The sequence below is a fragment of the Struthio camelus genome, chromosome 1, assembly GCF_040807025.1.
Source record: "Struthio camelus isolate bStrCam1 chromosome 1, bStrCam1.hap1, whole genome shotgun sequence".
In the NCBI taxonomy this organism is placed as follows: domain Eukaryota; kingdom Metazoa; phylum Chordata; class Aves; order Struthioniformes; family Struthionidae; genus Struthio; species Struthio camelus.
Window position 1 is genome coordinate 169,547,294 of NC_090942.1, and position 12,426 is coordinate 169,559,719.

Below are 12,426 nucleotides of genomic sequence, written 5' to 3' on the forward strand. Positions count from 1 at the left end.
ATTAAACGGCAGATCCAGCTGTGTATCACCCCTGGTTGTTCTTGTACCAAGAAGTCAACCCCAGCCTCCAGAAATCTTGACTGCTTGAGTTCTGCCACGTTGGCCTTCCAGCAGGAAGTTTAAAGTCCCTTTAAGAGCCACGGTCTCCGATAGAGAGACTTTAGTTATACAAAGAAGAATTTACCTGCTTCCTCACCCTGGTCAGGTGGTCTGTAACAAACCCACACCACAGTGTCACCCTCACTGGTCTTTCCTCAGTTCTACAAGCTCTCAACCTGCCTGTCATCCATCCCATAAGGGACCTTCCTAAATTGGAACTGTTCCTTCACAGAGAGGGCAATTCCCTCTTTATGTCTTCTGCTTAGCTTTCCCGAAAAGCCTGTATCCATCTGTCACAGCGTTAAAGTCATGCAAGCTGTCCTGCCACATCTGTATTCCAAAGATGTTGTAAATTTGTGACCACATACAGCACTCTGGTTCCTCCTGCATGTTTCCTAAGCTGTGTGCATTTGTCTGCACGCACTTGAGCAGGGCATCCTTTTGCTCTATTTTACCATTCCTAAGTTCTCACTTGTTTCCATCACCCTGAATTGTTGTTTTCTGCCTGTCTACCACTTCCTATGCTGCAAACTGTTTGCATACATTTACAAATAAATAATTTTAAAAAATACTAAATTACTTTTAACATTGGAAATATTTATTCTTATAATATGGACATATAAGCATGGTAAATATTTTTGTATTGATTTAGTATTTTGCAGCAGGAATTCTAAAACTATAGCCCACCCCTCATCTTCCAGTGGACAGTTGGCTAGTCACATTGTTTTATTTCAGTTTCTTTTATTTCCAGCCACTAAATTTATTTTAAAAGACAATTAAAATACATTAAGCACTTTTTATGTGAGAACTTACTGTTTGATACAATGATGTCATGCTTAAGTGAAATAAGATCCATTCTGTTAAAATTTCAGATGTTTCATACTATAGCAGTGTAATTCCATAAGAATGAATAGTTATAAATGCGGGCATATTAAGATCAGATTGAATACAAATGATAACTGAAACTTGAAGCCAGCATTAGCTTACTGTGAAATGTAGCTTTCATTTCTCATTTACATGCTTTTCCCACAGACATTAACACTCGATGTATTTTAATTACAGAAAGTTTCAAAAACAAACTTGTTTTGATTACTGCATCTCTAATTGACAGTAAGTGGTAGAGCAAGTGTGGGTGTTCTCCATTACCGTCAAAGTCAGCTCCTGGCTTCCTGCAGGCAAACACAAGAACTAAATGAAAAATAACATAAATAAATCAAAATAATGCAGAATCCCAAATATATTTGATTTCCAAAGTTCTGATGACTCTAACCAGGGAAATCATGTAACACTACATTTCAAATCAGGAATACAAATCTTGGATGAAGAAGAAAATCATTTAAAAATCATTCATAGCATATTTCAGTTGTTATTAAATTTTAAATAATTCTGATTATATTGGCTCTTCATATTTAATATTTATGTTCATCAAAGTTGATGCTGTAAAGGTAATTTACCTTGCAAAATTCAGCCTTATGTAATTACAACAATTACAGCATATGAGTCTAGAAGAGATTTTTAGGAGCAGTAGAGTCCATTCCTTCAGCCCAGCGGTAAATGTTTATACATAAAACCTTTCTTTCAGATGTTGGTCTAAGATATTCTTAAAAACTGAAGGAATGATGGGTATTCCACAGTATCTCTTTCAATTTATATAAGGTTTTTTTTCCCCTCTACTCCAGCCCAAATCTCCCTCTGCATGTACATTTCTACTATATATGAAAGATGTAAAAATGCTTTCCTCCTTTTCTCTTTTGTTTTTGCCTTCTACTATCAAGCCTTCTGCTCAGTCTCTTCTTCTCTAAGTTAAATGCAACCACTTATGCCCAGCTTTCAACTTAAATTATGCTTTGATATCTTGACTTATCTGTAAGGAGCTCACTCCAGTTACATGGTTCAATTTTAGTCCCCCAAACCAGACACAGTTCTCCAAGTGACGATTTAATAGGTCCTTTGTAAAATGGAAAGACTTCTTCACATTTTCCTCATGATACAATTAATTACACCTTTTAAAAGGCAATTGGACTATTTAAAGAAGACAGCAGTGGAAAACTAGTTCTCATCCATTTTCAAATAGGTGGAAGAGACACAAAATATATACATATACACATATGCACTCACATAGTGTAACATATAAAGTATAATAATAAATGTATATATCTAATTCTAGTATGTCACAGATTTTTCTGATGACATTCTGATCTTACGAGATTGTTTCTATTTTCATTTTAGCAAATCTATGAGACTCTCAGACTCCAATTATGTATGATGTTTCTCAATGTTTTGCTCACATTACTGCATTCTGTATTTCTCAAAGCTGAACAGTTTTTCCTCCACAGCTGATGAAATAGTGGTTCACCTTGAATGAATGATGTCTTCACAGGATTAATTTCTTTGAAAGAAATCTGGATAGGTTAGAAGATATGAGAGCAGTGTTTTTCCTGCATAGGTTCACAAGAGCGAGAAGAGAAACATTTTTCTGTGTGATACAGCTGTGCAATAGTTATTCAAAACTTCTTACTTTCAGGTCAGAGTCAAGAATATACATGATTATGCATCCAGTAGCAATCCATCTGGATGAATTATTTAAATGGATGTTTACTCTTAATAAACATACACTTGAACAATTTTTAAAAATGCAGAATATCCATGACTGCTTTTCTGACTACCTCGTTGTTTGTAACATACTCATTCCCTAATGTGTTCGTGGTTTATATATAAATATATTGCCTCTTATTCTCATCACAAATATAAAGCTCCAGGTAGGAGTCATTTACTCAGATAACAGATATTGGTCTAGCTCTGAATTTGTTATCTTTCTTTGTGTGAATGAGTCATATCAGACACCTTTCTTCAGACAGTCTGCAAAGATCCTGGAGTGTGTTGAAGACAACGTTTTACTGCAGATGAGGGAAAGAGTAACTGGTTGGAAGCCATTTAAAATCCATAATAGGGAATTACTGGCTGAGAATCAAAAGATAAAAATAATGTGGATGAAAGTGATCAAAAAAGAATGGGACTCAGGTCCTCCAATAATTACGTGTCTTATTTTATCTAGTTACCTAATCTCTCTCTTTGGTCATCCTTTTGGAAATGCCTATCTCTCTATACTATTTTCTATCATTGTCAACAGAGAAAGTTGCAATTGGTTTAGGCTAGACATATAACTTTAATAAATTTAAAATTACTTGAGGAGATTGCTATTCTGTAGGTGGAAGAGCACATTTGGGTTTCAGTTTTTGAAATATTTTGAAGCTCGGACAATTCATTAAAGAAATAAAAGTGTCCAGGTATTAAACGTTTTTCAATTTTTTCCTATTTTCCTCCTCTCCCAAATCTCTCAGTAGTCCAACTTCCTAATGAAAAGCTAGATATTCATTTTGAATAGCACACAAGTTAATCCCTCATCTTATGTGAGAAACCAGAATTTATAATAGCTAAAAAATGGTTTGGTTACTACTTAGGTAATAAGTGTGTGCATCTTGTAAACTTAAAATTCATAAATATTCTTCTGAAAGTGCTAGGACATAGAATGAGTATTTATGCAAATAACTTGATTATTTCAATGGAAACTGCATCATCATCACCAGGAATGAGAGCATCCTTGATGTTTATCTTCCCTACTTAAGCAGGATTATTAATCTCATACGTAGGATTTAGAAGGTAAAATCTGTTTGTAAAGAAGCAGGAGCAAATCTGGGCTGCAATCTGACCACATCCTAAATCCATATGAGAATGATATTCAACTTTATTCATATCCCTGCACATGCTATGTTTCTTTTTAATGGAAAAAAAAAAAAACTAATATAACAAACAAGTATATGAGAAGGGCAGAAGTTAAAATGTATTTTTATACGCATGGTTAAAAAAACAGATCCTATATCTACACTAGTAGATTAAACTGTGACAGGGAATTCTAATATATATACTGTTGTTGCAACTGAATAATGTATATATATCTTTAAATATAAGTTAAGGATTTAGAGATCATTAGGATGAGAATGTTTGATAAAATCATGCCAGTTCCAAGGTGTAAGACAAAACTTTACTGGATTGATGTTAATTAAGAATAAGCAACAGCAAGTTAGTTCTTACTCATTATCCATCATTTGCACTACAGATAAAAGCAGTCAGTCCTTACTGCTCATACCCTACATTAGCTGAGGGTATATGATACCATGGAGCTGATGCTTGGCCGTCTTAGTCACCGAGGTGGAGGTGATCCAGCTTCAGAGTTCATCAGGGAGGGAAGATCAAACCACAGAGTTTGTCTGGTGTACTATGCCCCTCGCCCCCTCCCAAAAAGAAGAGCGTTTGATCTCGTCTGCTACTGATGACTTTTGGATCAGGACTTGTTCCGGTTTCACTAGACACCTTTCCTGCCTGCTCTACACCCTTCGTTCTTATCTTGCAGATTTTCATACTTGCACGTGTTTTTCTGCACCCAGTTTGTGCAACTGTATCACAAGTCTCCATATGCACCTTTGTGTTTCCATATTATTTAAATATTTGGGCCTAAATGTCTTACTAAATGCTTGCTGCTGGTTCTGCTGTTAGTAGTGTTGCAATCTTACAAACTGCTTACACACTGTCACACTTAGCACTGTTTTAGTATGCTTATGTTTAAGTTAAAGGCCAATAAACAGTAGTCATGTTGAATCTGCTTCTCCTTCAAAGGTGTAACAGGTCTCTGTTTGGACTACATCTTTAAATTAAAGCAAAAAAAATCCTTTCACAATTTTTGTTCAGGACAACTAGTAGTTTCACAATTAGCTCTCAGGCACAGACATATTCCAACAGGCATTTTGCACGTGGCCACCCTGTTTTACAGGCTAAACAAGTTTAATAACATGGCCATACCAGCTAGGCTAATTTAATTCAGATGGATATAGCCACAATATCTTATGGGATAACCCAGCAAGTAATTGTAAACATGGCCAAGCAAACCTATATATCTACCCTACTTTTTATTACTGCCATACAAAAGTTTTGATGTTTCAAAGTGTTCGTATCAGTTTATTGCCTCACAATAGCAATCCCGTTTGGAACATGATTAAAACATAATATATATTCAAGGCATTTTTGTTGTAGAGTGTTTCTGGTGAAACAGGCCTGAAAATCAAGACTTGCAGTATATTTTGCTTGATAGAAAAATACTGAATAATTAAAGTTAAGTTCAATGACAGATTTTCAAAATGATCTAATCTATTGATTTACAGACGGCATCATTCAAAAAAAGCATATTCTCTTAGGTCTTTCACAACATGTTTGATAAAAGTCAAACAACAAACTTTTTTAGTTCTGTAACAATTGCTCTATGATTACTCTAAATTGTTTGAGAATTGAAAAATCTGGATGAATATGGAAATATGTTTTGGGAAGTGTGCAGTGATTCAGACTCTCCAACTTAGTAAATGGGACTGCACCATGCTTTAGAATGTGATGGGGAAAAAAGAGGCAAATTAAAGTTCCTGAGTCCTAATGAACAGGCCCATTTGGATAGGACTTTCTTCCTATAGGAGGAAACTATCGACTCCTATGTGGAAAACTCTATAGAATTTCGTAAAGAGAGGTAATTTATTAAATTTTCTAATGTATCTTAAAAGCAACTTGCAGTAAGTTTGTAGTTGTTATGCTACAGATTATTTTATTTTAGGGTGGTAACAGGGGTAGCACCCAAAGACCTAATATTCTATATACATATAGATATGTTGTAGAATAGTGACCTGATTAAAGTGAACTTCTTTGGATCAAAATAAATGTGCTAGAATTAGTAGTACAGAGAGACTGAAAAATACAAAAGTGTTTATTGTCATAGCAATAGCAAATGTGCTATTAATTACTTCAGAGTAATACAGAAAAGATTTGTATGCTCCATTTAGTGACTTTTTATTGTGTAAGAGTATTCTAAATTGCTAGACAGTAAAATATCCTCTTGGCACAAAGTAATTATAATACATGAATGAATTTTAAAATCATAATAATTTGAGATACCTTATTTCAGATAAACAAATGCATTATCATAGACAGTCTCTAAATGAGCTTCTTATTACAGTTCTCTAGAATTCTAAATTGCCCTATAATATACTTTTTAATTATTTTTTTCTATTTAACTAATTAATCAGTCAAGGAGCCTCTAGTGACTAGAAATGAAGACAGCAAAGGGCATACCAAATGCAGTGTCTCCTTTAAAATTAAATGAACAGAAATTGATTGATGAATCTGAAAAAGTAACCTAAGAGACCACATTTAAAATTTACAAGATATTCTTTAAAACTTGTCAGTTATATCTGACTACAGAGATAAATGTGTTTAGTTCTAACACAGTGAGTTTTTTAAAAATAAGAAACAACTTATGAAAATCAGGGAAAAAATAATAAAAAAAAGAATAAGATGTAATTCGTACAAACAGTGGGATCATCTTGCAAATTATAGTTGTCTGAGAGCCTTCAAGGACATTAAAGTTAGTGTTTCAGGTTGGATTGGGGTGTTCTTCTGAAGCAAGTTTCCTAGTTTTCACCAGCTATGCGTCTTTCATGTGCTGCAGGTTACATAGTGGTCTTATACTACACCCTCCAAATTACTTCAAAATGGAGATAAACTGAGAGATGTACGGGTGAGGAGCACCTATCAGCTTTAGCCACTAAAGGGCACTCAGTCAGTGAAAGAGGATTAGAGATAGTTTGAAACAAATGCTCTTGAATGCATATAGCACATATGTTAGATTTTCAACATCAATTATTTTGCCCTATTGATCTTTTCGTATTGAACCATGCTACTAATGTAGTCATTGTCTAAATTGTTGTAAAGCAATTTTGATAATGTACCAGTAATACAGCCTTAACTAATAGATGTTAACAGTAAGTGTTTATCAAAGCATTTTATCAACATCTATATGTATCTATAGATGTCTGTATCTTCTAGTGGACCATCATTGTTGCAAAGCAAACTGCTCAAAGACATTAGAAAAAGGACTTAAGCATGTCTATCCTGCGCTAATAAAATGTTAATTTTGTTATCAGGAAACCATGGCCTGAAGGCTATGGAAGAAAAGTGGGATGGAAACAGGGGGTCCCAAAAGAACGAGCCCATGGTGACAGAGGCTTTGAAATTACAAGTACAGGGTCAATCAGAGGTTCCAGAACTGTAAACAAAATGCAAAGTTGATCAGTCTCCTTCATGAAAGTAACGCAGCTTTGGGAGCTGGGTAAAACCTATTTCAAGGGCAACAAAGAGAACAGTGATCCAATGATCCAATGATCCAATACATACGTAACATGCTACATAGAGCAAAACTTTGATATAACATACAGGTGTGAGTCAGTGATGGACAAACAAGTAAACAGACAGTGCTAAGAAACATAAAAATAACTCTAAATGGACCCAAAAGTAAGGAGCACCAATTTCACCACTGTCAGCATCAAACGTTTCTCAGTAAAGAACTGAAGACACTAATGGCTTGCTATAAACCTCATCTTCTTCTAGAAGAAGTCTAGCACTAGTGAACTTGACATCCAGAGGGGCTTTGAAAGACTGAGAAAAACACAGACAAAAGGGATAGAATCTAGAAAATTTGTGTGCATCACTTCTAATTGCATCGTTATCTTAGAATGAGCTGTAATAATTGGGTAATTTGGACAGTAAGCTTTAGTGTAACTAGACTAATACTAATTCTTTGCGTGGATTGCTAAAACTTTGATTTAGATTATCAATAAATTCTTGTCTCCACGTATAAGGCGTGCTTTTTTAGCATACACAAACTGAATATGATGTTTGCTCTTGTACCCCTGCCTCTGAGCCTTCATTATAATTTGGATGCACAAGATATTTATCCTAAATTAGTCCTCAAGGCTGTATTTTAAGTGGATAATTCTTTTTTGTCCTGACATACTTAATATGAGCTGCACTATAGAAGCTCTTCATGTTCATTCACCGTTGTTTATGACTAGCTCAAATAAATTTTAGAAGGTTAAAATTAGGTGAGATGATTAGGCAATGTCAAAATTTTTAGTATATGAATCCAAATATCCATCATATTTTGATCCTTTTGCTGCTGACCCAGTAAAATAACGGTTTAGAAATGGCTGACATCACCGAATATCAGGGTGTAAATCACAGTTGTCTGATCTATAGTAAGATTACAGGATTAGGGTAAGATGCTCTCTTCTCTGTTACTTGTCTGTGAACACTCTATCCTAGTTTTAATAAATCATAAATGATGTAAGACAAAATTATAACTGCTTAGGCTTATTCTTTACCCTCATGCTCTTAATGGTTGCTATCTCAAACTAAAAATAATAAAGAACTGCTTCTTCTGGAAAGTGAGAGAGGGCCAAAGAACAGTGGTCTGAACTTTAGTATAAAGTAACAGCTGCATTGGGCCAAAACTTTTATGATAGTGCTGTTCCACACTGTGCACAGAAGTAGGATGTATGTTTTAAGGAAATGATTAGTAAGGGGTGAGTCATACTTTTCCAAACACTGTTATTGGGAGAATTTTTTTCTGTGATGAGTTAAGAAGTGTATGGCAAAGGGATTGTTTTGAAGGGATTTAATGTGTTTATTCTTTGTATATAAATGAAAAGAAAATTCTAATTCTTTTGCCTGGTGATATTGAATAATTACGATCCAGTAGGCCTACTTTAGATATGAGCATAAAATACTTAGACATTTCTGAAAGTTTATCTTCTAAATACCTACAAAAATAAATCTGTGAAAAGAAATTACTGATAAAATACAATTCAATTATGCCTCAGAAAGAGCAAAGTGTGCAACTAGAAAGTCTCAAATTAAAATTCAATATAATTAGTGAATAAAATATCAGGACAATAAATTATTTCAATAATTTCAATTATTCTTTTTCATATTTATAAACAGAGATAAGAGATAGAGTAGACAGATAGCCTAGGCATTCTTGTAGGACTGTAGACTAGTAACTGACACTTTGTTGCACTCTTGGACCATCCTGATATCCACACCCACAGGAATTGGTGAGGATAATTGTTCATTACAATTGCAGTTGAGAAGAGGTTACTCATGGATATGAGGCTCTTCTCAGTTCTCTCATGCTGGATCCAACAATATCTTTATCTTGCCCTTTCCCTTCCTCAGTCAGCTTTTCTTTAGCTGAATCGCATGACACCAAGACTTTACTTTGACCTTGCGATGACTAGTCAAGAAGAAGGATCTGAGTAGATTTATCAATAACATTCTCTTCTGTAGATTTGGAGCAAAACAATAGCATAGCTCACCCAACATATTCTCAGTCATAAGCACATGCCCATGATGGATCAGTCAGCTTGAGAAATTAAATGCAATCTATATTTTCCTCTCCTTTCCTAATTTTATTTATTTTAGTTATTCTTCTTTCTATGCATTCCTTTTTTTTCTATAAGAAGGAGAAAAAAAAGGTTGCTGACATAAAGTACAAAAAGATTATTAAGCTCCCTCCTCCCCCTTCCCAGGATGCTTATCTTTATTGAATAAAAAGCTTTCATCAACAGGAGACCAAAGGTTCATGAAGTCACAAAAACGATAGATGACACTGGCATTTTGACATTTATACATTACATATGAATTCTAATGTACACATCACTAAAGAATCAATATTGAATAAAGAACGGATCACAAAATGGATCACATTCACGTACAGAGCTGTAGGATAATTTAGGTTGGGAGGGACCTCTAGAGGTCATCTCTTGCAACATCCCACACAAAGCAGTGCTGGCTTAGAAGTTAGGTCTGGTTGCTCAGTCCCGTGAAGTTTAACAACCCCTCAAGGAGGGGTCCGCAAGACCAAGAAGGGTCTACAGCTTCCCTGGTTTGTGGGAATTTCCACTGTGATGTCTCCCTTGTTGGGTTGCTCTCTGATTGTACTCTATAAGCTCTTAACTGATCTGTCATGCGTTCTATAATAAAGCTTTATGCTTTTAAACTGCCAGAAGAGCCCGTATCCGTCCACTATAGCACTGCACCTCTCTGTAATCTTAATGCTATTATAGCTCAGCAACTGTGTACAAACATCCTTAATTACACCTATTTATTTTCCAGGAAGCATGAATCTGTGAGCTAACAGTAATGTAGGTCACCCAGTCTTCCCACTTTCTCAGGGGGAGAGGAATAGCATCACCCACTTCCTTGTTCTGTGCCCGCTTCCCACCCATTATTCATTCTCCCACTGCCTGCAGACTGCGGACTCCAACGCGTAACAAACTTAACTCAAAGCCCTCCTCGCTCGGCTAGCAAGCCTGCTGGCAAAGATGTTATTACCTCTTCTGATGGGCGCCACCTCTCTCCAGCCATCCTCATTCCCTGAAGAGGATCCTGTGGGCATAAAAGCCTAAGCTCTGCCTGTGACATCAGGTCACATCTAGTAGTAGATACCTCAGCTCCTGCTCCTGCCTGAGCTCTTCCACTTGACCCACGGTATTAAAAGCTATGGCAGCTACAGATTCACAACACTAATCAAATAAAGAAAAAGTCCCAAATCTCAATGTGGTAAAGCTGCTTTTTTAAAATCAGAATTAGGCAAGGAGTCATTATACTTACCATTGACTTTTAGACAGCTTTTAGCTTTCTAAAACTAGTTTATCTATCTATTTAAGGTGGTTAATCACACTCTATCTGTAATCTCTAGCAATAGATTAACGAGGAACCTGTCTTGTAAGACAATGGTCTAAGAGAGAATGAAGAAACTTTCTAAAGGTACTGCTCTTTCTCCACTGACAATAGAAAGTGAACTAGGCAGCTATTAGAGACTAATTTTTAGATAGCTAAAAGTAGCTCAGATGTCTCCCACTGTAAAGTATGGAACTTCTCATATTAGATATTAAAAGAAGAGTTGAGCCCTTCAATAAATCCATTAACTTGTGGATGTTGACTTTCACTCATCCGCTTTTGCTTTCCAGTTTCTGGAACAAGTAAAGAGAGAGCTATTGAAATACCTTGAAGGTATAGTGCAAGATTTCAAAAATCTTGTGAAAAACTTATCTTCGTGAAGCTTAACTTTAATTCCTAGAACAATGAATTTACAATAATTTAAATGATTTAATTTTATTTATTTCACAAACAGTTGAAATGTTTGGATATTTTGTAACTCGAGATCCTTGCTTTGTCAGGCCCCAGTTCTGCATCATAAATTACTGTGTATTGTTGGATTTATGCCAAGCTCATTCGGAGTTGTGAATAGAAACACTATGACAGGCTAAATCCTAGCTGGTAACAAGTCTCACTGACTCCCTTGCTGAAGAGGAAACTCAATGCCAGCTTCAGCATGACTAATTCATCCCTGATCCATCAGTCTCATTTAAGTGAAGCACACTTTTCGGAGTGAAAAGTGTTCTCTCTCCTGGTAATATTTGTTTTTTTCTCTTTGCAACTTTTATTGAGGCAAAAGGCTGCAGAAAGGAGAGTTTTATTTGCTTAATGGGGAAAAAAACACAACAGAGTTCACTGGTTTTATTTTATCTGAATATTCTCATATGCCATTGATACTATAGTTTGTTATACCCCCTGCTGATCTCATATTGAGCAACTCAATTCTTACTCTCACTATCTTTCCATTCTTTTGGAGCAATAATTCTTCCTTTCTACCAACATTCTGAAGTTGGAAAAGCAAACGATTTTTCATCCCCTGGTGACATTACATCTAACAAATTTCAGTGGGTTTCTGGTTGTGTACTCAAGCTCAAGCAATTTTCTTCCACTGTCAATTTTTCCAGGACCTCTTTCTGTATTGCACATGCACCTTCCCGTCTAAGAATTCAAATCACCTATGTCCAGCAGTGTTTGATGCCTGGACCTCACTATATACCTCCTGTGGTTCAGTACAAAATTGCTTTTTCACTTTCAAAATAGAATGAGAATGTGAGTTCTGTCATTTTCGTAACCTAAACACTAAAAGATAAGATTACAGAGCTGGAGGAGATTTTATCTTGAGCTAGTATGTGTCAAAATGAACTTTCATGGTCTACTGATTCAAGAAAATCAAAATGTCATTGAAGGAAGGTGATATTCCAGAGTATGCAACCCATCACTTTATTTTAATATATATATCTCTGCATTTGACTCTGCATAGACTGAATTTTAAAGTATTTGGCCTTATGCAGGAACAAAGGTAACTTATTTACTTGAAAACCTATACAAAAGCCTATAACATTATAAACATTAAGATATAATTTCAAGAGAAAATAAATATACAATTCTAATAGAAATTGTTTTGCAAACACTTTTACAAAAGTGCTAAATATTGCTGGAACTACTTTTTCAATTGCACTGTTTATGGTTGCTGAGAAAACGTATTACTTCTGCCAAGATATTTCGCCTTATGAT